The sequence below is a fragment of the Heliangelus exortis genome, chromosome 3 (genome assembly GCF_036169615.1).
Source record: "Heliangelus exortis chromosome 3, bHelExo1.hap1, whole genome shotgun sequence".
Taxonomy (NCBI): domain Eukaryota; kingdom Metazoa; phylum Chordata; class Aves; order Apodiformes; family Trochilidae; genus Heliangelus; species Heliangelus exortis.
Genome location: NC_092424.1, coordinates 30,282,172 through 30,309,668, shown reverse-complemented (window position 1 = coordinate 30,309,668; position 27,497 = coordinate 30,282,172). Strand labels below are relative to the sequence as shown.

At 41.1% G+C, this 27,497-nt stretch overlaps 1 long non-coding RNA gene across 3 annotated transcripts in view; it reads left to right on the top strand.

The window, feature by feature from the left end:
• The window catches only part of LOC139794366 (uncharacterized), a 38,371-nt gene extending 12,397 nt beyond the window's left edge, over positions 1-25,974 (top strand). Inside the window, exons 3-6 of one of the 3 annotated variants that reach the window (XR_011725093.1) lie at positions 13,007-13,130; positions 23,378-23,503; positions 24,526-24,647; positions 24,826-25,974. This is a non-coding gene — a long non-coding RNA (uncharacterized lncRNA). Of the gene's footprint in view, positions 1-13,006; positions 13,131-23,377; positions 23,504-24,525 lie in introns of all 3 variants that reach the window. The other 2 variants (XR_011725092.1, XR_011725094.1) reach the window with 2 other exon arrangements.
• The last annotated feature ends 1,523 nt before the right edge of the window (positions 25,975-27,497 follow it).

The following is a 27,497-nucleotide window of genomic DNA, read 5'->3' as shown; positions in this document are numbered from 1 at the left end:
GATGGAAATTACAGTGAAGAAAGATGCTTTCAGAAGCAAACAGGAGAATGTCCTGCCTGCTCCCTTGCAAGAACAAACCTCTAAACAGAGCCAGTGGGCATCAGCTTGCAAAACTCCTTTTTTTGAAGATGCAGTCTAGATGCTATGCTGGCTTCCAGTAAAGGAAACAAACTGGTATGAACAGCAAGAAAAAAAATTCACATGATGGTGGAAACACAGACAGAAACAGTAGAGTAAGTGGTGTGTTACAACAGTAAGACCTGATGGACATAGAACAGTGAAGAGGAAAAATTTGCGACTTCATGTTGCTTCATTCTACTATCTTAAAAAAAACAGGGATCATTGGGGAAATGAGAAGAAACAAGCCATGTTTTTAGATTTGATTGGTAATTTATATTTGGAGTCTGATGGCCTTTCCTGATTGCCTGAGCTGCTGCATCCAAGAGTGAGGTTCAGAGACTTTGCTCAGAATTGGTGTCTCCAGACACCTATGGCCATGCTCTCTCAGTGGCATTCTGATTTTAAAGTGTGCTACTTTATAATCACTTTATTACTGAAGGTGATTTCTAGTTTGGGGGATTTACGTGTCTCACGCTTTCCTAAGCTTTTTTCTGCACTTCAGAGTTAGACATTCATGTTTCTTCTTAGGTTAAAATTAAGATTTGTAGGGAAGCATTTGACTCCAGAAGCTGTGGCTTCAACTAGCAGATAGGAGATTTGTGATAAAATTGACACAATTATACTGTTTTAAGCATTTTGGGAGACATATACTTTTCCTGCTTCTGGCAGTAGTCCCATAGATGTCTCATGATTATTCACTTGAGTCATGGTCGCAGAATCGAGTTTTTGGTGGTTTGGATTCCCTGATTCCTACACTGTGTATTTATTATGTTTAAAGTGCAAATTCTACTAGAAGTCCTGCCTGTTTTAACACAGGGGTTTTGTTTTCCCAAACCCCAATGTTTTCAATTTAAACTGAATTGCTTCTTGATTTAAAATCCTTGCTTGAGATCTCTCCAAGGACGAAGAGACACAAAAATATAAAAAAAAAAAACTGGACATGGCACAACTGCTTTTAAAAGTTTGATGGGTGTTTATTCTTTGTTTATTCTTCTCTTGTGCTTTTCACCAGTGGTATTTTTGCAATATTAGTCACTAGGTGGTGCTCTCTTACACGGTCTTCTCTATTTTTGTTCCCAGGATGCGAGTGACCCCGGCTCGAAGTTTTAATCCAGAGTACAGTTTGCAAGGAAATGATAGTAATGCTAGACAGCAACATCTCCTGCCTATTTGGTCTGCAGTGAATTTTTAGAATAAAATTGTTTTAGGGAGCCTGGGTATTATTATTTTGGCTGAGATTCATGAAATTGCCTTAATTCATTGAATACTAGAGATGGTCTGAAAATGGTCGACATTTCTCAGTTCTTCTCCTAAATTTTCCACAAGGCTTCTGGAACATTTGAATTATCTGCCTATTAAGTCAGTTCAGTTTTCAGGCAAGGAAATTTGTTTTCTTCTTCCTCACTTGTATTTTTACAAGAAGTAAGAACAAGATCGGGCAGATGGAATGAAAAAAGTGTGAAGGAATAACAACATCAGAATCTTTAAAACTGAAATATTAGTTAAAAAACTGAAAACAGTAATTGCGTAGCTCCTGACTCTAAATTTCAGGGAGGCCATTTTAGTTTTAAAAAATGCTGCATTTATTCAAAGAGAGCTGAGAATTAAAAGCATTGATAAGCTCTACTAAGAGTTTTCATATGGAATCTGTTTTCAGCCACATACCAGAAAATATCTTTGTTTGTTTTTTTGAATGAGACGGTAATCTTGGAATGACTTTTCATTTATCAGAGCCTTTTAAGTCTGCTATTGTGTTTCCAGTCAGATCCTTTCCACTCACTTCTTTTTTCCTGTGTCAGCCTCTTGCAAACTCACCACAGGGCAAAGTTCATGGTTATTTTTTGCAGGCACAAGAGTTTCCCCTCTCAGGGGTGCACTTTGGCTTTATGCCATAGAAGCTGAGCACAAATTAATGCCAGCTCTAATAGTCTGCAATAAACTTTCTTGTGGTCTATAATATTTAACCTACAATTTGCAAATTAACTTGTTAGCAATTCAGAAGCCTTGGATTCTTATGCTGTTTAGTCAGATGAAATGGCTTAGTGGGTTTTTTTGCATCACCAACATTGGCATTTGTCTCAGTGTTGGTGTTTTTACTAAATGTTATGTTCATGTTTTACTAAGCTTCCTGCTTTATCAATAATTTAATGTTAGAATACTGCTTTCTCGGAGAAAAAAAAAAAAAAAAGCTCTTGTCTCTGCAGTTGTGAAGTTGGAAAACATGAGTGCAGTGTGCCAAAAAAACCCACAATGAAAAGGAATTTATTTCTCTTGAAATGTCATGATTTTTCTGCTTTTGGTACTAATGGTATTGTAGCATTTAGATTATCTGAAATACATCTTATTTTAACTTGTCCTGGGGTGTTCCAACTTGATTTTGATGCATTTGAAAGGCAAGAAAGCAAGTGTTCCATTAGTATTACTACCTGGCATCCTCTGGAGAACTGTAAGCATCTCCCTGAATAGGGATCTGGTTTGTACTTACCCTATATAAACTCATCAGTTTCAAAACAAGATTTAATGTCATTAGAGCATGTCATTGGCATGAAGTCAAGGGGTTTTGTCCAAGGAATTCAAGATGTCTTTATACTTATTTTTGTAAGCATGTGGCATCAGAAGGATTTATGCATTTCAAGAAAAGGAAAAAAAATCTCCCCAATATGGAACTGCTTAGATTTCCTTGGTAGTCTTCTAGTGTGTGAGCCAGTGCTTTGTTTCCTGGTAGGTACAGCTCTTATATAGATTTCTCCCTAAAATCTTTCAAGATACTTCCTAAAGGAACATGGAGTCAGTATGGCAACAAATAGTTTTAATCATTTGTTTACAGGGTAGCCTCTTTGCCTTTACAAAATGCAAATAGTTTTAATCATTTGTTTACAGGGTAGCCTCATTGCCTTTACAAAATTCAGTCAGCTGCTTTGCATTAATCCTCATAAACTACAGTGAGAATCTTGTTTTTCCAGAGAAGGATCTGAACCGTGACCCCATCACTGCTTTGAAGTCTTCCCTGATAGACAAGGATGAAGCTTGAGGTGTTAAAATGTCTTGGGAGGGTTGTGACCTTTAAGTGACTGAGGATCGGGTGGGGTGGGTTTGTATCACAGTGCAAGGGTCACAGAATAGGAAAATAGGATCACAATAGGAAAAGACCTCTAAGACTGTGAAGTCCAACCATCTGTCCAGGAAAAAACAGCATGCCCAATAGTGCATTTCTTCAAGTGCCATGTTTACATGTTTTTTGAGGACCTTCAGGGATGGTGACTCCAGTGCCTCCCTGGGCGGCTCCTTCCAGTGACTGGGGACTCTTTCAGTAAAGAAATTGTTCTTAATATCCAATCTAAACCTTTTCTGGCACAACTTGAGGACATTTCCTCTTGTTCGTGCTTGTTTAGTAGAAGAGACCAACCTCCACTTCACTACAACTTTCTTTCAAGCAGCTCTAGAGATCAATAAGGTCTCCCCTCAGCTTGTTTGCTCCGGATTAAGCAACCCCAGTTCTCCCAGCTGCTCTTCAAAAGTCTTGTGCTCCAGACCCTTCTCTTGACAGACTCCAGCACCTCAATGTCCTTCTTGTATTGAGGGGCTCAGAACTGGACACAGTACTCAAGGTGTGGCCTCAATAGGGCTGAGTACAGGGGCAGAATCCCTTCCCTGGACCTGTTGGCCACACTGTTCCTGATACAGGCCAGGATGCCATTGGCCTTCTTGGCCACCTGGGCACACTGTTGGCTCATATTCAACCATATGTCACTCAACCACCCCCAGGTCCTTTTCTGCCTGGCAGCTTTCCAGCCACTCTTCCCCAAGCCTGTAGCACTGCCTGCAGTTGTTGTGACTGAAATGCAGGACCCAGAACTTGGCCTTGTTAAGCCTCATACATTTAGCCCCAGCCCATCAATTCGCCCTGTCCAGATCCTTCTACAAACTTTCCTACCCTCAAGCTGATCTCCCACCCAATTTGGTGTTGTCTGCAAACTTGCTGAGGAAGCCCTCAATCCCTCTCATCTAGATCATCGCTAAAGATACTGAACAAGACAAAACTGAGCCCTGAGGGACACCACTGGTGAGCAGCCATCAACTGGATTTGACTCTCTTCACCACAACTCTCTGGGCCTGGCCATACAGCCAGTTTTTTACCCAGCAAAGAGTACAGCTGTCTATACCATGAGCTGCCAGTTTCTCTAGGAGAATGCTGTGGGAAACAGTGTCAAAGGCTTTACTACAGTCCAGGTAGACAATGTCCACAGCCTTTCCCAGGTCACCTCTCATAGAAGGAGACCAGGTTGGTCAAGCAGGACCAGCCTTTCCCGAACCCATCCAGGCTGGGCCTGATCCCCTGCCTGTCCTGGACTTGCCGTGTGAGCACACTGAAGATGAACCTCTCCATAATTTTTCCAGGCTCTGATGTTAGGCTGGCAGGCCTGTAGTTCCCCATATCCTCCTTCCAGACCATCTTGTAGATAGGTGTCACACTGGCAAGCCTCCAGTTGTCTTAGAACTTCCCTGCTAACCAAGACTGCTGCTAAACGATGGAGAGAGGCTTGGGCAGCTCCTCTGTCAGCTCCCTCAGTACTCTCAGGTGGGTCCCATCCAGCCCCATAGACCTGTGGGTGTCCAAGTGCCATAGCAGCTCATTCACTTCTTTCTCCTGGATTTGGGTGAGGTTTTATTCTGCTCTCCATCCTTATCTTCCAGCTCCAACAGGAGTGTGACTGTGGATGGAAGTGGGGCTGATCTAGAGCTGTGAATAACTGCAAAATGTAGCTGAAAGCTGGAGAGAAGCCAGGAGGCTGTGCTGGGCAGTGTGTATTTTCCCAGAGTCATTGCAGGAGATTGGGAAATATGCTGTAATGGGCAAAGGGCTTTTTATCTTTATAAACTGATGCTCACATGGATCTAAAAGAGAATGAGCTAGAGATTTTCCCTATGGTATTTTGATTCCAAGAGAGACAGTGGCCTTGATAAGCAGCAAAGAAACAAGACTTACTGTGATTCTCAAGGAAACTATTTCAGCCAAAGAAATAGAAGGTGCGGCAAGGCAAATTAGAGGATGTGGCATAAGAGAGGAGAAATACAGATCACATAGCAGATAAGGGTGTTCTGAAAGTGCAATATATAGACTCTTTTAGGAACATACAAAGGAACCACACTAAGTCAATCTTCATGACATGGCATGTTTTTTGAAATGTAACCTCCTTACTGTAGCACCTCTGTAACTGCACTCTCCTGTTGTATAGATGTGTTTTAAACAAAAACACTGAACACATAAACATTTCATTTTTATTGAAGAGTAGGCTGAATGAAAGATGCTAAAAATAACCCTGGGTTGTTTTCTGTTTTTTTTGTTTGGTTGGTTGGTTGGTTTTTTTACAGAGTGACAGAATCTGTGGCATAACGTAAGATATAAAGAAAAGTTCTGAAATTTGCAATGAGAATATTTCAGGTGAACCCAAGATAAAGTTAGGAGAATGATACCAGCTTATTTCTTGCCATAGATCAGCTGTCAGAATGAGCAGATAATGCTTACTTGATGGCATCCAAAATAGAGATCCTCCAGATCAGTCTGCACAGCCCCTATGAAAATAAACAAATTATTTTTGAGTAGTTAAGTATTTGAGAGGTATATAGTAACAAATTACAAGATAAGAGAAAGGTCTTGGAGATTAACTGGTACAGAACAGTTATTTTGCCTTTTCTCTGATCAGTTTCCTTCTACTGTCCTGCTTCTTCCTTTCACTTTTTTCTATTATGTATGCCAAGAACTTTATTTCCAGTGAGCCAGTTCAGACAGAGGTTAAGCAGATATCCAGTGAGCAGCCTTTGGTAAATCAAGTAGGAATGTAGAGGTAGAAATAGAAATGAGTGGAACAGGCTGAAAATGCCTGTATAACTGAAAGGTTTTACTTATTAAGTCCCACAGCTGCAGCATGGCAACAGGAATGTGACATACTGCTGCTGTAGAGGGATGTGCCGGAGAAATTATGAGGTATAGATCAAATCTTATGAAAGAAAATCAGATTAATTGGAACCCTATCTATTGTTTCTGATTAATTTAAAACTCAATCTCTTATTTCTAGAAAGGAGTGCTTGAGAGAATGGGGACACTTGGATACAAACCCATCTTCAAAACCATTTGGAATTCACTCTAGTAGGCGTGGTTTTTGACTGAGCTTTATGTCAGGCTAAATTTTAAAGCAATATGCCAGTCAATACAAACCTGTAGGAAAGGAAAGAGGAAAGGGAAAAGAAAAGGAAAGGAAAGAAAAGAGGAAAACCCTACTGGTTCCTGATAGTTATATATTGTATCAGTCAGTCCACTTGCCATGATATTTCCGCAACTCATCAGTGTAGCTTCAAATTTTCTATACATCTAAAATTGGTTTTAAGGGTCAAAATCAACTTCTTAAAAAATTCAGAATCTCTGAGCCTGTTCCTAAGGAAAGTTTCCCTACATACAGTAGGTAAAGATGTATGGTTTTTTCTGATCTTTTTATTTATTAGATATATCTTTCTCAGGCACATGACCAGCACAAAACCAATTATAAAATTCACATAAGACAATGAAAAACAGAGCAACTTCCATGACTCTTCAAGCTGCAGGTTTTTCTATTTTTCATTCACTTACACTGTTCTCAACATGTCTTTTTGCCTAGAGAGAAAAGCAGGATATATAATGCACCAAGAGAGAAAAAATCTCAATCCTTGCTACCCTAAGGTGAAAGTTTAAAAGTAAGAGAATCATCTCCCAACACATCCTCATCCATGATTATTTTAGTCTAATCTACTCAGATTTTATGTATTTTTAGCATATCTTCAGCATCATAGTGTTTGAGCATTACCTCCTACAGCCCACATATGGAAAGAAATGTTCTTGTATGTGGCTGGTAGATATTCAGGAATTAATGAGGAAGACAGGAATACATCTGAATTGTTAATGGTATCTTTAATGCTTGCAAGCATTTTCTCAAGAAAATTATTTCAAGAAAACATAATGTTCTGATCTTGCATCAGCAAGGTCCACACCTTAAGTTTGAGTGCTGCTGAATGGCAAATGAGGAGCAAAATGCATGCATTATTTTCACCCAATCCATTTATTCCTGCCATAAAGTAAGCACAAGGAGCATGCATGCCCTGGCTGCAGAAATGCCTGTGAAGCAGCTATGAGGATGCTTAGTGGCATCCTCATGGGAATCTTACCAGTCCCACTCACAGAATGGAACTCACTACATGGAAAAGTTATATCCAGATAGGATGAGGGGGAGAGATGTAAAATACAGATCCATAGAAACTTCCATTGTTCATGGAATAAGTTTTATACCTTGTGTGTTATTAGCATGCTAAATACAGGAGTAAATGCATCTTACCTTTTTAATAGGCTCCATGCATCTGTGAAAGAAGCAGCCCTATCCAGTCATTTCCCTAACGAATCCTGAACAAAAGAGAGGATGTTGGGCTCTATAATGCTATGCTGACAAGCAATATAATATTCTTGTGTTTCAATGCTCTTCTGTCAGGTGTCTAATTTGGTGCTTTCCCTTTTGACTTTCTCATCTTTTCTATCTCCTCTTCATCTTCTCTCCTATCTCTTCTCTTCTGTATCTTCTTCCTCATTTCTTCTATATCTATATAATTAAGTTTTTAAGTGCTAAATTAAGAGCCTGCCTTTTCATTCCTCTCACATACCCATTGGAAACCAAGGATGCTAATTTACTAGTTCAGGCTTTTTAGTGCTTCAACTTATGCTCAAGTTGTGATACTAAGGTCTTCGGCTGTGCCAGTTGAAATGAAGTATGTAACCTTGAGGAGTGAGGTACTCCAGAGGAGCCAGTATAGCAATAATTAAATTATTGATACATATATTTAGAAATGCCTTGAATAACATTAGTTACTATTCAGTAAAAGTTGGCACATCTACAATGGTGGTTACTAAATAATCTTACACTTTCCTAACTTGATTCAACAGAGTAAGTGTCTTAGAATTTATTACCTTTAAGGAAGTACATACAGTGTTTTTTCAGCACTCTACCCTGTAAAAGTATCTCACATAAAGGACAAATTACAATAAACTGAAATTTTGTTGCCTTGTCTTCCAACATCTGAGTGCTCTACCCAGCATAGGTATAAGCAGATGCTCACACCATCCTTTTGGGCATAAAGGAAGTCTGAGGATATTCTAAATGTGAATTGCTTTATTACCACATATATATGAGTCCCCAGTTCAGGATGTGCAGCCAACATGCAAGGCAATTCCTTCATGTAGGAATCCTAGCCCAGCATCTCTGTCTGGTTCCCAAGAGACTGTTTCCATTTATCTCTAAAAAGTTTTCAGTGTGTTTAGCAATGGCCTTGTTTCCAACAATTTCTGCATAATCAGTTACACAAATAGGGACATTTTCACTTTTTTAACCTCTTTTTTATCCCCTATCAATTACTGAAGCTTCATTCTGACATCTTGTAGGGCATCCCTCAAGACTACTGTGTTTCACACATGCTTGTCTCAGAATAAAAGAAAGATTTTTTTTTTTTTTTTTTTTTTTTGGTAGCTCAGAGCTGGATGGCTCTAGTTCTACTTTTCCCTTCAATTGCTTCAGCTTTACAAGCAATATGCCTCTAGTAGCATAGGAAGTCTGCAGTCACTTCCAGCCTGTTCTTAGCACTGCCTACAGATTGATGCAAATTGGCACAGTTAAAGCCCAGGCAGACAGCAGCTGTGTAATCCAGTGGCATTTCCTTCTCAAATTTTCTGCACAGAAGAGGAGCTTGAAAGAAACATGAAATGAAGTAACAGTTTGGGGAGAAATCCAATTCCAACCCCAGAGGCAATACTACACTAAGCTATAAATCTTATCTGTATCTAAAGAAAGAATAAAACACTTCTGACTTGCTAGCTCTGTCCCTACAGCTTGGTAGGTGCCTGCAGACCTTCCCTCCTCATCAATATCAGAGACCTATTTGACCCTGCTGCAATTCCCTTGTTCCAGGTGTTCTTTTCCATGGAAACCAGGACACTGCTGAAGAAGGATGATAGAACAGATGCTGTGTACCTTATTTCAAACTGAAATGGCTTTAGGACTTGAGCAGAAAACACCAGAGCCAGGCAGAGCTTTTTTTTTTTTTTTTTTTTTTTTTTTCTATTTGCTAGGTATCCAATAGTTTCAGGCAATCGTACAGTGTCTGCTGAAAAAAACAGGCTCAAAAATCTCAAAGCATCAATGTAGGAGAGTAGCTATTAAACTATGGGAAAACAGAGACTCCAAACTAGTTGTTGGTGCAAAGTCACAGACAGTCATGTAGCTTTGAGGTAGCAATGCCTCCCATCTAATTCCAGCACAATATTTCAGTCAGCTTTGCAAAAGGCAGAGTGAACAACAGCCATTCAGTAACAGAAAATACTGATATCCACTGTGCCAGCATGTCAGTATTGGAAGGACATTTTCTGCTTGATTTAATTCCTGAGACCCCAAGCGGGGTTTGTTTTTTGACTACTCCTTTTCAATAAGAATAGGGCTGCTTCTAGGTTTCCCATTAAAACTATGGTTTTGACTAAAAAAATTGTAGTTTCTGCCACACTCTAACAGCCTATCAACTCACTAACAACTCTTTCATGAGGAGCTGTTAAAAAAAAAAAAAAAAAAAAAAAAAAAAAGTCTTGCTTTTAGGGTTATATAATCTAAGTTTACTCTTCTTCAGTGCATGGAGGTAACCCAAAAAGTGGAAATCTGAGTTGCTTCTCTGTGAGGCCAGCAGGGAGCTGCCCCCACTGCCTTCCAGCTCCCCTGTCCCAACTACTGCTTCAGCAGCAAAATGTACTTTTCTGGCTGGGCTGGGACAAAGAGCCTGCTGTATGCAGCATGTGTCAGTGACATTTTAGGAGAAGGAGTCCTATGTGGGAGGCCAGACCTGAGAGTAGACACAGAAACCCAAGCTTCAGCTCTCGAGGGATGTGGTTTCCCTGCACAGTGAGATGAAAATTAACCTTGAGCTGTCTCAAAATAAAAGCCTGAAGGATTTTTCTTTCCCATCTCCCTTCTATATCACGTATGTTCTTTTCCAGTATCTTTAGGTTTTCAGTGCCTCTACCCACTGTCCTGTTTCTGAGAAAATATAGGAAAACAAACTGCAAATGGAAAATATGTCCCCTTGTTTCTACCCACCTCTTCCCCACACACTTTGGTAAAACAAACAACTGCACATCTTATATCCCCTTTTTTAAGCCCTGATTAAGCTCTTAATGCTTTCTCTAGTGTTTTCAGTTACACTTTTTTGTTCAGGCAGTAATAAAATACTTCACATTTAAAAGCCATAAATTGTTGCTTCCATTTTGTCAAAAAGGTGGGGCTCTTTCCAGGTTTAGAAATAGACTCAAATCTGCCAAGTTTTGTCAGACATTACCTTCCTGTAACAAGAAATATTCATACTTCTTGGATTAAAGAGAAAGAGGGAAAGCAACCAGTCAAACACCTTCTTTAATAGGTAAGATTCTGTATTTTTTTGGGTGAAGTTAAGCAGGAGGAAGAATATGGAAAGACATAACAAAAAAGAAAAAAGCAGACAGAAAATACCTAGCAGAGGGCCAATCTGAGTTTATAACTTCTATCAGATTCTGCCTGTCTTACTCATGTAGTTCAATCCCCATTGATTTCTGGAGGTTCCTCACAGGGTAAGCTAATTTTTAACATAAGTAAGGATTTCCAAATCTTGTCCTTGAGAAGTAGGAGTCAGGATGCTGGTATCAATTCAATTGCTGCATTCCCGATAGGCAAGGCTGCTCAAGTCAGGGTTAATTAGCTGATTCCTTAGAATGGAAGTGTTGGGGAAGAGCACAGTCATTATAATTTATACTCATTCTAATAGGATGTATTTCAACTCCCTCTCCATCATGTCTTAGAGAGAGAGATCTGGTAAAGGAGGATGACAGATCTTTGTGAAATGATCTTGAATTCTGCAAGATACTCATTGTTCAAGTTGTATAGTGGTGTAAGATGAGGTACAATATGAAAGGCAATAATGCACACATTCTTTATTCCAGAGTATTTTCTAAGCTTGCATGATACAAAACCTCATCATTACTGGGTAACTTGCTCACTTTTCATGTCAACCTTTTCTACCTAGCCCACTCCAAAGTTCAGGAAAGAAATGTTGATTTGAATTCTCCCATGGTGCCAAGCATCCTAGTAACACTCTGGAGTGATTGTCACGGTGTCTGAATTCTGGGGTTAGATCCAGTCTTGCTGCCAGGAGGCAATGCTGCAGGCACAGGCTGCAGCTGTGGTCTCTGAAGGGACCTGGCTATCCTTTCCCTGTGTCTTGCAGTGCTTGAAGATGCTAATTTGTTCACCTTTTCCTCTGTTCATTAATGTGTTCTGTCCCTAAAAATTAAGCTTTTTAAAATAGTAGTATGTGTGGTCTATGTGAAAGATTAATCACAAGTAGGTGCTTGAGGTGGGAAGGCTTTACTGCAGGGGTTCCACATGTTGTCAGTGAGTCACTCTGGGTGGCAGTTTCCACTGAGGTCCCTTAGCTCCTGCAAGTGGCATTTGCTCTGGCATGTGCCAGCTGTACAATCTACCTAGCCCTGCAAAGTGCAAGTAGTAACATAAATGTGTATTAAGATACTGTGTATTAGGTCTTTAATTGAAACAGGGTGTGTTCCAGCTGAGGCAAGCAAATAGTGTTGATATACGCTGGCTTAAGGGTTTGGCCCATGATGACTTCTTTATACACTTTTTAGAGGAGCTGCAAACCAGGTAGTTCAGGCTTTTCCTGGAACATGACAAGTAATCCTGTCCAACCATGACTAATGACTGCTCTGTGATGCTGTAATTGTATGTTTAGACTGACTAATAATAATGTGGGAGAATCTCAGAAATTGCTCTGCTGGATAGCTGATTCCTCAAGTAGGAGTTACTTATTTAGCTCAATGCTCCATCCCAGGCCTGCTCCTCAGATACATCCTGACCAGTCTGCCTTTTGAAGGAGGTACTGGACAAGCTGCATCTGTGCTGTGCTGTGTATTGCTGTGTATTGTATTGTATTGTATTGTATTGTATTGTATCGCCCCACCTCATGTTACTTCTACTATCTCCAGTAAACATTCACGTGCCTGAATGTCCATGTACAGACAGATGCATATATGCAGAACCTGATCCTGCTTCTTAATTATCTTAGCCCAGTTCCAAGTTTTTCTGCTTCCTGATCATAGAATCATAGAACTGGCTGGGTTGGAAGGGACCTCAGAGATCATCAAGTCCAACCCTTGACCCACTACCACTGCAGTTACCAGACCATGGCACTGAGTGCCACATCCAGTCTCTTTTTAAATATCTCCAGGGACGGAGAATCCACCACTTCCCGGGGCAGCCCATTCCAATGTCTGATCACCCTCTCAGTAAAGAAACTCTTTCTAATGTCCAACCTAAACCTTCCCTGGCACAACTTAAGACCGTGCCCTCTTGTCTTGCTGAGAGATGCCTGGGAAAAGAGACCAACCCCCACCTGGCTCCAACCTCCTTTCAGGGAGTTGTAGAGAGTGATGAGGTCTCCTCTGAGCCTCCTCTTCTCCAGGCTGAACAGCCCCAGCTCCCTCAGCCTCTCCTCATAGGATCTGTGCTCAAGCCCCTTCACCAGCCTGGTTGCCCTCCTTTGGACATCCTTTGATGACGAATGAAAAACTGTAGCATTGCTGTTTCATTTCACCAGCCTCTCAAGTAAAGAAATTATGTACATCTGAGAACAAATAAGACAGATTGATAGTTACACCTCCTTCTTCAATTAGCCAGCTACAGGATCTCTGGAGACAAGGCAGGGGAATAAGATTTTACCATGAGGAGAGAGAGTAATGGAAGTTCTTCCTTGTCTGTTCTTTCTTTTCTGTATGTTCTGACAGAGGGTCATGTGTGTTTTATTTACAACTGCCCTGACTCTGCTATATCAATGGTTTCCATGACCTTTGCTCAATGATTATGCAACAGAGCACTGTAAATTATCTCCTCACCAGAATTTCCATTTAGGTGAGTATAACCACTTCCCTGTAAGAACCCAGGACTTATGTACAGAAACAAAAAATCTGCTGCATGATAATGAGAGCAACGTGCTATAAGGGATGAAAAAGCCCCTCTGACATATGGAAAGCTACCATATGTTGGTGTTTGGAACTTAAACATTATTAATTTGCATGAAGTGCATAGCAACCCTCAGTAAAAAGGTGATAAAGTGTAAAATATTATTTTTAGCTACATTATGAAGTGCAGCTTGCCTTGTCCTTTACTTAATGCACTCTTGAGTCTCTCTGTGCCTGGCTGCAGTGGCACTTGGCAATGCTGCAATCATGACTTGGCAATGTTTCCTGCAGGCTCCATATCTCAGGGACTGTTCTCCTTACTGGCTCTCTGATCAAGGCGACTTGCAGTCCAGTTTTTCTACACCCTTGGTCATAAAGCATGTAGTGCTAGTTCCTTGCAGTTCATCAGAATGAAGGGGAGCAAATGCATTCTGCTTGCTACAAGTAAACCACGTTTTGGAGATGAGGAGTCAAATGTCTGTGTGTCTGCAGGTATGTATGTCCATAAGTTTGCATGCTGATTCCATCAGGTGTAGGTATCCTCTCTTGGCTTTGCTAGCTGGGCTGCAGGAGATATAAAGTGATATATATAAAAGATATAAAACTCCTGTGACAGCCACGGTTGTGTCCAGTGAGCTGGAATAAATTTAAGATGTAGCATATTTGGTAATGCCAAATCTGTTTCTTGGTTTTTTTCACTTCAGCTGAGAATTACTTTCCCTTCTTATTCATCTCAGAATGATCAACAATATCCCTCTCATAAAGCAACTCTTCGGGGTGTTTCTAGACCAAGTTATCAGAAACTTTCAAATTATCTCTCTGAAACTTTGAATGTAAGACCTTGGGCTGCTAAATTATTATTACTGTATATGAGGAACTCACACTATCTTGTTTTTAGTCCAACAATTTTACAAGTATTCTTCAAGCACAGTACTTCCTCCTCTCCATAGTAACAAAAGAACAGTTATTTTTGTATATTTGTTAGGGATGTAGTTATTATTCACTGAATAAACTTGGAAAGCAATATTTCACATAGAATAATTATGAATATGTATTTACTTGAATAAGGTGTTGATTTTGCTTGAATTCTGCACGCTGTTTCTTAGGCAAATATGCTAATGGTTTCTGTGTGAAAATTTATTTTATTTTGGGCTTGTCAGACTAACTAACATAGTGATCCAAATCTAGAAAATTTTCCCAGCAAAGGGCAAGGGACAGTAAACAACAGCTGCAGGAAGATAGATCCCAATGAGATGTAAGGAAAAGAGCTTCACAGTGAAGGTGACCAAGCACAAGAATAGTGAGAGGCTGTAGTCTCTCCATGCTTGAATATATTCAAAACCTACCTGGATAAGGCCCTGAAAAATCTCATCTCACTTCCAAGTTGGCACTATCTTGATCAGAGGTATGGACCAGAGACATGAAGGCTCCCTTCCAGCTTAATTGATCATGAGTCTATTGCAAACCCTTTTAGGGAATTTTGCACTTGGAAAAGTACTCCTTTTATCTGTATTTTTGATATCTTTCATGGTTCAGTGAATTCCACCAAACAGGCATCCAACAAATGGAATTTTGCCAACAAAATGAGTGCCAATACTCATTTGTATCATGACAGTCTGTTTATGAATTTGTAATTGTGTAACTCTATAAACTGACTGGGCCCATACCTACAGATCCCTCTAGCTGAACATAAAACCCTTCTGGTGCTTAATCTAGAAGCTGTGGTAGATGCAAACTCTGCCCTTCACTAACCAGACACGTATCAGAGCTCTTGTGTTTCTAGCCTGCCTGGCTGCACTCAGCTGGCTGTGCAACTCCACACGTGTGAAGACATGGGATGGATGCTCTTCAGTGCACCCATCAAAGGGCCAAACATACAACATAAGTGTCTCCCACATTGCTTGAAGATGGAGAAATATGCACGGAAGTTCCAAGCTAACCTGAGTTTGAATCCAGGGGAATTGTGCCACTGATATCAGTGACAGCAAGATTTCAGTTCCCCTCCCTCAAACATACAAATCCTGGGGCAACGTTCAGTGCAAAAATAAACTAGGTAAGCAGATTTACACCAAAACACAATTGGTTTGTGTCTTTTTCTGTTCTGAAATGTGAATGAGACAATTCTTGCAAACTGAATTTAATAGTTCATTCATTCCTGATGATGAACCAGAAGCAACCACTTTGATGTGAATTTGCATGCTTTGCACTGTGCCTGGGCATCTATTCTTCTAATTCTGTGGCTGATGTGTGCAATGAAGCATGCATAGAAAAGTCCTCCAAACTGTTGGGGAATTTTTTTTAAGCCCGCAAACACTATTTTAACTTCTGCATGTATGAAAAATGAATGTGTATGAAAAATAAAAAGTGAGGTTAGCTACACTGTGCAAGATTTTTCAGCATTGCTCTACTAACGTAACTAATTACATACAAGATGTATTGCTTGCCGTTTCCTGGAATGAAAAAATAAGCTGTTGATTCTTAACGTGCTATTCCAATTATGGTTATAATATCCAGAATTGTGTCTTTCTTTAACAGAAAGCTCACTTGGAATTAAACAGTTCAACAGAACTAATAATGATACCATATGGGCCTATATTTGGCATGAAGAAGCGTGTGAAAGGAAACATTTTCAACCAGAATTTTGAATTATTTATAAAAGTTCTTGAGAGATTTTTCACTAGAAATGATGCTCTTTCAACTGTGCATTTGGAGCTCACAAAGGAAGTGACACTCACTGAGTGAAAATCTTGATATTGGTGAAAAACACACGTATGTTCACAAGCAGAAGTTTCTGAAATAGTACAATTAAAAGCCCTAGCAAGGGCCTAGCAAGGTTCTCAAGACACTTGTGGTGCCTTATTTCCCTATTGGTAAAAGAGGAGGACCAGCAGTTCCTCACTTTGAAAAGGTACTGAAAGTAAGAAATGGTTTGTGATTTGTGGGGTGTGTAGATATCGTGGTATGGATACATCCAGCAATATGTTGAGAATAAAAGGAACTTCTCCTAGCAAGTTAAACATTTGGTTATGTCTGGGAGAAACAAAACACTGGACCAAAAAGAGAGAGGTCAATGTTTGACAGCAGTTATTTTAGTATCTAGTGCTGGGCAGACTTGGGACTATTTGATAGAAGCAGTAGCAGAGTTACAAGGTCTTATCCAAAAGCAAACCTTATCTTACTCCACTGACTTAATTGGCTGCCTTTTCCTCAGCATCTCTGTTACAACCACAAGGTATTTACTAGCTACTTAGTTTTCTTAAATGCAAGTCAGCAGCTGGAGTTAGAAAAAAAGAGCTAGCATCATGTGGTCAATCACCCTCTTTACTGGTCACCATGATTCATGGATTATATTAAACAAATGAACAAGGAAACGGATTACTCACATTTCATGTGCCACATTAAATCTATTATTAATAGGCTGCTGGGTATCTCACTGTCTTGTGCTCTGTTACAAACTTGGGAGAATAATGAACAGCAAAGCAGAAGTTAATAAACTGCCCCAAACTTTTTTTTTACCAGTTGTTATTAGCCTTGTGTCAGTTAATGGAAATTACAGACTTTTGCATCCTGCTGGTTTTGTGATTTACAACCCATTCCTTAATCAGGTCTTTAGCGAGGTTGTCTTTTTTTTTTTTTTTTTTTTGGAGGTGGGGCTTGGACAGATGGGGGGATGACAACGTATGGCTTCTGTCTCATACTTCATCCATTTGCAGCCTGCAGATTTCGCTTCTCTCTTTTTTTTTTTTTTTTTCCAAAGCCTGAGAGACTCCTACAGTGCAGCTAACTCCCAAATTCCACAGAACCTTTCTCCTTGCCAAATTTCTCCCTTTTATTTCAATGTCCCCTTCCTTTACTCCACCACTTTCTGTTTGCTAAAGTCAGGCTGTCTTTGCACATAAGACTGCCCTGTTATTCTGAATTTCTGGGCCCAGGTTCACCAAATCTGTTTGGAGATGACACTTACTCTGCACACACAACTTGTTTTTGTATCAGTGGTCCTGAGACTTACATCAGACTCCTGAGGGCTTATCCTTTTTAATGAATAAATGACAGTCTTATTTACCTGTTTTAAGATGTTAATGAAGTGTTCCACAGGCAATTAATTGGATTGCAATACTTCCTTGAGCTATCACATGCTAAAAAGCACATGACATTATCCTGTGAGTGTCATGTTCCTTGTTATATTTTAAAGGCAGGTGCAGCATGATTAGGAATTTTATTTATTAATTTTAGTTAATGAAAACAACTGAGAGTGAACCCTTATTGTTTAATTTGTGTAAGCAGTATACCTCTACTTCCTATTAACTGTAAATTTAAGAAACATCAAAACTGCTTCCTTTCACTTTCTGAATTTTCCAGGCCTTCAGTTCTTTTCCCTTCACTTCTGCGTTCATGACCTTGGAAACAAAAAAACAAACCAACCTTGCAGCTTGTGTATTTGATCTAGGAGGGTGGGTTTTTTTGTCCATGTACACTAAGGCAGGCTGTGGCATCCTGCATACCCCAGGGCACAGCACCCTCCAGGTTGTGCTTGCTGCTCTCTTCTGCTTCGAGAGCTATGGCTACAGACACTGCTTCCTCTTCACCCTCATCATTAATTTATACCCTTTAAAAGGGTTAACCATGTTGCTCTGTTCCTTTTTGTTCTTCCTTGGCTTGTGCTCTTTTGCAAAAGTGAATAGGTAATCAATCTGATCATGCACTTTTTCTTCTCTGTCTTCTTCAGTAGTCTGTGAATTGCATCATGATGTCTGTAGCTTGGTAACTTTTCCAGTCGTTCAGAGTGCTCAGATGAATCTGACTTTCTAGCGTTTAAATCAAGACTCATCCAAGTGAATGGAAAAATTCCTAAATCACTCAGTATCTGGGCCTCATAAACTTGGCTTGCTTCTCCAAAGCTTTGTGCCTTTTGTATAATTATTTATAGCTTTGAAAAGTCAGTAGTAGGAGGGAGTTTTTATAAATGTTGCCCAAATATCAGGGTTTCACACCTCTTCTGCATAGGTGTAAATGAGCTAGAAACCCCAGAATATCTGTTGTGCTACATAAAATAATACCAATGTTTTGGAGTTCATGTTGGGCTTTGGCAGGAAAAAGCAAAGCACCAGTAATTCTGCCTAGGAAATGCAGGGAGAAAAGCCAAACCTCATAAACATTTCCTTTCAAAGAAAATAGGTTTTGAAACAATATAAATAAAGACATTACCAAAACCATATTGTTCTTCTGTGAAAGGAACATCAAGGATGGAGGGACTTTTTCCATTTAGAAAATAAACCAGTCTGTGAAAAAGCTACCAAAACCTATCAGAAGCAAAGCTCTTGGGACAAGAATAGGAACAACAAAATGAATTTATTTTTATTTTTATTTTTTTTTTTTTTTAGGATTGTAGAAACTGTCCATGAAATATTTTGCATTTTAGAGGTCTCATTTTCTGACAAAAGATCAGTTTCAACATAGAATTTTCAACCTATTTTTTTTTACATGCTTCTGCAAAATAGCAGGTGCTATTGCTAACCTTTATTTACAGAAGTAACACTGGATTCTAGTAAACTGCTTGGAAAAATACAACCTAGCTGTTCTCTCTTGCTATGAGGCACCAGCCTTCCTGCCTCCTGCCTGAGTGAGCCCATGATAAAGGTACAAGTTGAGACTTGAATCCTGCAAGACCCTCTGGCAGGCTGGATTGTTTTTTGCTTACTGAAAGCTGTGTTACAACAGAATTTGCAGTCTGCATATGCATATGTTATTTCATTTTCAGGATATATCCTTTGCTACACCTTTCAGTCTTGAGACTTGAGTTCTTAGCTGTTCCCTACCAAATGGGAAAGGAAAGGGCAGTTCCCAGCCCATTCCTTGGCTTTGGTCTCTATCAAAACCTTGCTGCAGCAATGGCAAGACCCCAAAGAGAAATTAAAATTAGGAGAGAGGCTCTACCTCTAATGCAGACCCAGGGCCACTAAGTACCTGGGTATATGGGCACACAATGCCTGGGTTAAAGAAAAAGCTACAAGCCCAAACTGGTTGTTTGTTGAGACAGTTTTTCTTCTTAGAAATGCAAATTTTCAGCAGGACCACATGTATTTCTGATGTGCTGGCGTTTGAAGGAGCTGGCAGATTGTAAAACCCACTAGGAAGTGAGGTTGACTTCTGCTTTTCCTGGTTGCCTAGGTGATTAACATGAGATAAATACAGTTCTTCCTATGTCTATTCTTGAATCTTGAAGACAAAGGGGTTTTTGACTTTGTGTTGAAGACGTGAAGGTGTTTCGACAGGCAGATTTCACAAGAATCGGGCCCTCCTCCTTTCCTTTTCCTTGCACCACGTTTCTGCTGTGAAGGTCACCTTCCAGTCCCCTGCTGGGGCCGGGAGGGGAGGGGCTGTCCCTGGGGGCAGCTGAGTTCAGCGCGGTGTCTGCCTGCATGGAAAGCTCCCGGGAGTTAAAAATACCAAGTCATATATAATTATCTGGAGTGCCCTTAACACTCCGTAAGCATTGGAACGGCCGAAGGTGGTTGTCCGTGAGATAAGAGCAGATTGCTGGGCTGGAAATCAGAATACCAGGGCTCTGCAACCCTGAGCTGGTTAACTCGTTTCTAATCCTCCCCTTACTTTTCCTCCCTCGTCTCTATTTCGAGAGCAAGTCCTTTGTCACAGGGACTGTCTCTCGCTGAGTGTTCGCAAAACGCACAGCGCAATGGGCCGCGGCCTCCGCTGACTGCTCCAAAATTCAGAGCCTTCGGATCAGACTTCTGATGGGATCGTCGGGTGAGATGGCTTCAGAAAACCCGGTTCTGCTGTGGTTTACTTCTCCTTTCTGAGGACCTCGAGCATCAATGCGGGACAGGGAAATGATGTTGCCCTTGTTCGACAGATCGGAAAACGGAAGTACAGAAATGTGAAATGAGTGTCTCTGTTAATCTGCTCTATAGAGCAATCAGGTTTGTTGTGGGGGGTTTTTTGGTTGGTTTGGGTTTTTTTCCCTTTTTTTCTCCCCCAGTTCAGTAATATAAAGAGGCAAAACATTTTTAAAAACGAAAAATTCCCACCGTATCTTCAAGTTTTTACCTCCTGCTTCCTCTTCCCTGGCTGTCAGAAGCCACCAAACATGCCAGTATGTGCTTCCTTTGAGGTCTTCACTTTCTTCCCTACTTGCTGACCTCTAGAAACTCTCCGCGGGCGACTGGAGCAAATCTTAGTTGTGCAAAAAGGTCTCTTCTTTACAGAGGCAGCTACAGAGGCAGTATGTTTGTCATACTTAATCCACACTGATCCTAGAAATACCTGTGTACACCTAGCCCTATTTAGAATTAGGCTTATTTTTTTCAGACTTCCACATCCACACATTGATAGTAATCTTATTTTATTTATTTATTAATTTACCAAGTTTTTAACTGGGAAGCAAAAGGAACATCATCCTTCATATAATCTTGCAGCTCCGTGGTGGAGGAGCCAAATCAGACTAATGTCTATTGAGAAGATGAGCAAATTTGAGGTAAGGGACTACTGTACAATTTGTCTGGCTCCTACAGAATTCAGAGATAAGGTTGGAGGGATGGAGCTGGTGCTGCTTGTGCCAGAGCAGCCCATTACCTCAGTGCTACCTGGAAGGGGAAATCATTCTCCTCGGGGCCAGAACCTTCCCATTACCCTGCCTGACGAAGCAGAGAGCTGGCTTCTCCATTTTGTGCATTGTGGATTAATTTGGAGCTGCTTCAAAAAAGAAGTTAAAAAAAAAAAAAAAAAAAAAAAAAAGGTGATAGAAGTTATTTCAGACATGTTTCCTGGGTGGTGTTTGGTTTTGGTATTTCATCCGAAGCCGAAAGGCACGAAGCAGATGCTGCCCTGGCTACAGCACGATGTTTCCCTGGCTGGCAGGGACACCTAGTGGGTAGGGCAATGTGTGCCGGTGGAGACAGTGAAAAAGACGCTCTCTTGACTTCCCACTAAGGGCAATATTTCATCTTCTGAGTCATGTTTGTGCCTAATTGACCCTCATGTTATCCCTTGGAATTAACACAGAGCTGAGGGGTTTACAATCAAACCTTCAAGGAACGGTGATTGTGAGAAGGTGAGCTGAGCAGCATTACCTACATTCCCTAAGAGGAAACACTGCCAGGCTGGCTCGTGTGTGGCTTATTCTTTTGAAGCCTCTTACAGTCATAATAACACCTACACTGGCTATATGTAAAAGCTGACTCTGTGGTGGCATGAATCATCTCTGTCTGCTGTTATGCATTTGATGGGGTATTGCGTTGGGACCACTTTTATTGTATTGCAAACACCTACAAAATGATATTTGCTCCCATTCTTAGTGGGATGGCTTCAGGAGAAATAGTAACAGGAAGCCTGAAAAGAAAAGATAGGCAGTGTGATTATCTGTCCCCCCCAAAAAACAGCAGTGTTGCTTGATGTCAGGGCAGGACCCAAATCTGTCCTGTCTCCTCATGGAGGTTGTGGCACAAACCAGGCTTTTTTGTGGTTTTGTTTGTTTGTTTGTTTAGGATAAGTACTTTTCCTCTGCAAACTACAAAATATGGAGGCTGGGAAGGAGCATTCTCCCCCTCCCCCTCCATAAGAACATGGAGCAGTTCTTACACTTAATTAAGATTAATTTAATTAAGATTAATTTAATATTCTGAATCAGAAACATACCATCTAAATGGTTATGCTCTGGACATTTTGAAATCACCTTCTTCTGATGCAATTATGCGGCAGTGGTGAAATCAATATAGTTATGGTCATTAGGTCCTTTTCTCTTTTTCTCATGTTTTACCAGGAAATCTGTTTTAGGATTAATAGATGCTTCCATAATTTCTGTCCTATGTGCTATATTGAGGAATGTCTACATCATCAGCAAATATTTTTCTTGTGCTGACGCTGCACACAAAGTCAAACAGAGGTACAGAGCTTTTTTATTTTTCTCCTGAACTCTCAACACAAATCGAGCGGCTTATTTCTCATCAGTTCATTAAAAAACGACTTAATGCTCATTCATTTAAATTAATACGTTCAAAGGAGGCAGTAAAAACTGCTTCTTATGACATAGGTGCATTGATACTGTTTTGGATCAGGGCATAAATATCTGATGAGGGAAAGAAACAGTAGACAATATATTTAAGAAGACTTTGGCACCAGTAACCGGAATTCTCACATATAAGCTAGCAAAATCAAGTTTATGCAAAACTATGATTATCAGTGTTTATACAAATAGATGAAAGAACTCTCAAAGCATTATTGCTAATGACTCAATGTCAAACTAGAAGTCAATTTCAAGAGAGTATTCTGAGCAGCTGTGCAGAGATCTTCAGGAATGATTTTATTCAATATTTTTATTAGTGATTTGGAGGATAAATATAGAGTACACTTACAAAATTTGCTCAGTCTGGCAGAGATGATCAGAATGCAAAATGATAAATTGAAGAGATCATCTCAGAGCAAAAAAGATGAAGTTCACTAATGACAAGTATGAAATGCTACACTGCAGATGGAGATATCAAATTCATAAATACAAAATGGCAAATAATTAGCTCAGAGTCAATATGAGAAAATGATCTTGTGTGTATAGTGGTTCATAAATTAAATATGACTCAACAATGTGATTATGCTGGAAAAATCACTAATCCCACCTGGAGTTCTGTTAATAGAAGTGTTGTGTATATAAGAGGAGAGGTTGTGCAGGCATCAGGCTGGATGCCTGAAGCTCCTTGCAGTCTGGGACATTGTACTGCCCATCACATTCCAGACCTTCCCTTTCCCTACTCCCCAGGCCCTTTCTTCATCCACAGCCATTCTTTGCTGGCTTCCTCCATGGAGGCTTCTTTACCTCTTCTTCCCCTTTGTAAAAAAACTTGCCTACACTCTTGCTTCCTGGCATCATACTTTCTCATGGAAATAAATGATTGGTCATGCCAGGGAAGGTTTCCACACAGATCTTATAGGAACTTATGATCCCATATAGGTGGCACATGCTGCTTAGATGAAGCTCACAGGGACTCTGCTGAGGGGGGCACGTGCTCCTGCAGATGTGCTGGCTCGGGGCAGCTGTGGTCTGAACCACTATCCCAGGCAAGAGAATAAAGTCGAGGGAAATGATTGCATTTCATTGCCTCATTTTTTTTATCTTGTGGGGCTTTTGGGTCTGTTTTGTTTTGCTTGGTTTGTTTTTGGGGGGTTTTTTATTACTTTTTTTCTTTTTAGATCATCCAGGATTTACTACTCCACAGGACCATCTACACTGCACTGTGTGACAAGCAAGGGAGCCGTGCCACTGACCATATCCTTGTCACATATCACCAGCACTGCCACAGTGGACACTGTATTGAGGTTAAATGTCCTCCTTCTGTCACTTTTATGGATGTGAGGGCAGGAACAGTCAGCCATAACTAGCAAAAAAATTAATTTATGCTTCAGAAATTGCAAAGTGATCATCACCTAAAGACTGTGGGGGTTTGGGTAGCCACTAGATGGCAAACTTTAATTTTTAAATTCTGGAGCTCCTGGTCCATAGCTATTTTGCACCAGGGCTGGGGGCACAGGCCCGGAGCCATGGCCCCACCACAAGCTACTGGGGTTCCATGAGCTCTGCAGCAGCCCCACTTCTTGAACACCACCTGCCCAAAGTTTCCGTGTGAGCATGCACAAAATAACCTTGAGATCTCTCCCCAGCTACCACTTTCCCCAAAGCAGGGAACAAAGGAGGGCAACCCGGCTGGTGAAGGGACTCGAGCACAGGCCCTATGAAGAGAGGCTGAGAGAGCTGGGGCTGTTCAGCCTGAAGAAGAGGAGGCTCAGGGGAGACCTCATCACTCTCTACAACTACCTGAAAGGAGGGTGTAGCCAGGTGGGGGTTGGTCTCTTTTCCCAGACGACTTTCAACAAGACAAGAGGGCACGGTCTTAAGTTGTGCCAGGGGAGATTTAGGTTAGATATTAGAAAGAATTTCTTTACTGAGAGGGTGATCAGGCAATGGAATGGACTGCCCGGTGAGGTGGTAGATTCTCCATCCCTGGAGACATTTAAAAAGAGACTGGATGTGGCACTCAGTGCCATGGTCTAGCAACCTCACCGGTGGGTCAAAGGTTGGACTTGATGATCTCTGAGGTCCCTTCCAACCCGGCTAATTCTATGATTCTATGATTCTATGAACCCCTGGCTCTCCTGGGGTTCTTCTCAGCAAGGTGGCTCCTGGTGATGCCACCCACATGGGGTGTCCATCCATGGGGGATGGTTGTTTACTTGTGCTTGGGTAAAGGATGGGGCTGTCCCAGGTAGGGCTCACTGGCAGCTAAAGAACCAACCACTCCCCTTTCTCCTCCAAACATGCTTTTTCTCCCTCTCTTGGCCAGGGGCCAGAGCTGGGTATGCTGGAGAACAGAGGCACTTTTCAAGGCTCAAGACATTTTATAGGGTGGGAAAAAAGTTTTTCTGCTCTTCTCTCCCTGATGATTATCTCAGAAAGCATTAAGAGGTAAGCTAAGAAAGCAACTCTGCCAAACTCGGTCTTCTCCAGATTTTTATCCATCTCTGAGGAAATGGGCACAAACTGCAAATCAAAGTGGTGCTAGCAGTGCAAGCAACCTCAGGTCTTGCTAGTCCTTGCCATAGTATGAGAAGCAGTGAAATAGTCACTCTTTCCCATTGGATAGGCTGGCTTCCTTCATGAGAGATGGTGTAGCATCCCTCTGCAATCCTGGAGAGCTCCAAAAGCCTCGTTTCTGGGTTGGTATTTATAGGGTCACAAGATGATTGATTTTGGTCAGCATTTTTCTATGGTGTCCACAATTCCAATGAGATCATCTTTGGCAACTTTCAGAGTGAGCTTAGGATTTGAGCAGGTGGGGTCTTGGGTATGGTTCCCAGACAACAAAGTTTGGGTACAGTTAGGGAGTACCTGATCACTCCAACTCCCTGCATTTGCATTAAGACAAGAAGGTCTTGTTCTAACTCACTGCCCCAGTAGGCAGAAAGTTCCAGATTGTCTCAGCCTACTGCATTTGCTGCTGAAAAAAGAAGAACACTGGGCCCACGACCCTTGTAACCAAAGCAGGAACAATGTTGGCCCGTGTTGACATTGCAGTGTGGCTCAGTGAGTGGGTTTTTGCACCACCACAGTACTATTAGCACATAAAGTTTTCTAGATATTTTAGGGAACTCTAATATTACCTGCATTTTCTTATGAACTTAACAAAATTATTAATCTTCCCTGTCAGTCATGCAGGTTGCCTTACTTTAATCAGTAAATCTATCTCAGTGCAGTTATCTCGGTGTGAAGAGGTATCTTGGTGGATACTGGGAAACTCAAGCCCAAGTCTGAGATATATGCTCCTCTGTTTAGAAATGAACTGTTAGGTCATTTTTCTCAGGCCTAAGGCTAAGAGCTGACCTTATGAACAACACTGCTTCTAACATGGGGACTGCAAGATGTTTCAATGGGATACATCACATTTCCTGCACAAATACAGCCAATAATTCTGTGTAGCACTACTAAGAAGAGCATTATTTCGGCTCAGCATATAATGTTTTTGTGGCAAAGGATGGTGGTTAACACAGCAACTTTTGCAAACCTTTGTAGGGTTTTCTTTGCATCTGCCATTCATGGCAGCCCTTTGAGATTTGTTAAGAATTTTATTTACTAAGTCATTCCATAGCAGTTGTCTTCCTCACACTAAATTTCTTGCAATTTTTTGCAACATATTGTGCAAAATGGTGCCTTCTTTTACTGATTTGTAGGCTTTTCAGTTATATGGAATAAATGCTATGGGAGAAGGTGTATTCTTCATCTTCTATGTTTTAATTATTTTTCAGTTGTCTGGTCCTACATCCATCATTGTTAGCTGAAAGCAAAATCAAAGGCATTCCTTCCAGCTACTGAAAAGCTGGCTCCTCTCCGTGGTCTTCAGAGGCTGCATTTTGAAGGTCAAACTCCTCAAAGTGGGCAAGCATCTCTGCTGTCTCCACACAGTGGGGTTAATCACCTCATTACCTCATTTCAAAGTAATCTCCTGAAAGGAGCTTTTACCAGGAAAAGAAGTATTGGCTGACCAGAATTCAGGTGTTGCAGGAAGATGAAGAGTTCAAAATACCCTAAGGACTTCTGCTTCTAGACCCCCTAGAGAAGGAGGCATGGTCTAGTACAGCACATTCAGAAGGAGGCCTCTGTCTCCTATTTGCTCTCTATGCTGTTTCTGCAAATGGCTTCTGAGACTCTTGTTTCCCAGGGGTTGTGTTAAATGTCAGATCTCCAATAACAGAGATGATCTAAGATCAATTACCTTCTCCTTCTGCTCATCTTGGGAACCATAAGCTCCTCCTCAGGTCTTTTTCTCTTCTCCTGCTGTTCTGTTAGGACTGGGCAGAGATGTGTAATACCAGTGGTGCTACTCCTTAGGTGGAAATTCAGTTTTAAATAACACAAAGCTAAGGCAAATGATGAAGCATTTGCCAAAGTCTTGTTTCCCTGGTGGACTCTTGCATCAGTACCTTTCAGTAATAAGAATCACAGGGGGGTGGAAAGAACAATGTAGGGTCTAAAACCAAAAAAGTAATATATTATTAATAATAACATTTTTATTGGCCACATGGACGGTGGGTTCAAGTACACCCTCAAAAAGTTTGCTGATAGCACCAAACTGCGTGGTGAAGTCACACTGGACTGAACACCCTGGAGGGAAGGGATGCCATCCAGAGGGACCTTGACAACCTCAAGAAGTGGGCTCATGCAAACTGCATGAAGTTCAACAAGGCCAAGTGTGAGGTTCTTCACTTGGGATGAGGCAATCCCATGCATGAATACAGGTTGGGAGGAGAAAGGACAGCCCTGAGGAGAAGGACTTGGGGGTGGTGGTGGACCAGAAGCTCAACATGAGCCATCAATGTGTGCTTGCAGCTCAGAAAGCCAGCTGGGTGCTGGGCTGCATCAGAAGAAGCACAGACAGCCCACTGAGGAAGGTGATTCTCCCCCTCTGCTCTGCTTCTGTGAGACCCCCACCTGGAGTACTGTGTCCAGTTCTGGAGTCCCCAGAATAAGAGGGACATAGAGCTCCCAGAACGTGGCCAGAGGAGAGCAACAAAGATGATCAGAGGGCTGGAGCCCTCTAGAGCCTTCCCTGTGAAGCCAGGCTGAGGAAGTTGGGGTTGTTCAGCCCAGAAAAGAGGAGGCTCTGAGGTGACTTTAGGGTATCTTTCCAGTACCTGAAAGGGGCCTACAGGAAAGTTGGGATAGGGCTTTTTACACAGGTGTGTAACAAGAGGACAAGGGGAAATGGTTTAAAACTTGAAGAGGGGAGGTTTAGATTAGATACTAGGAGAAAATTCTTTA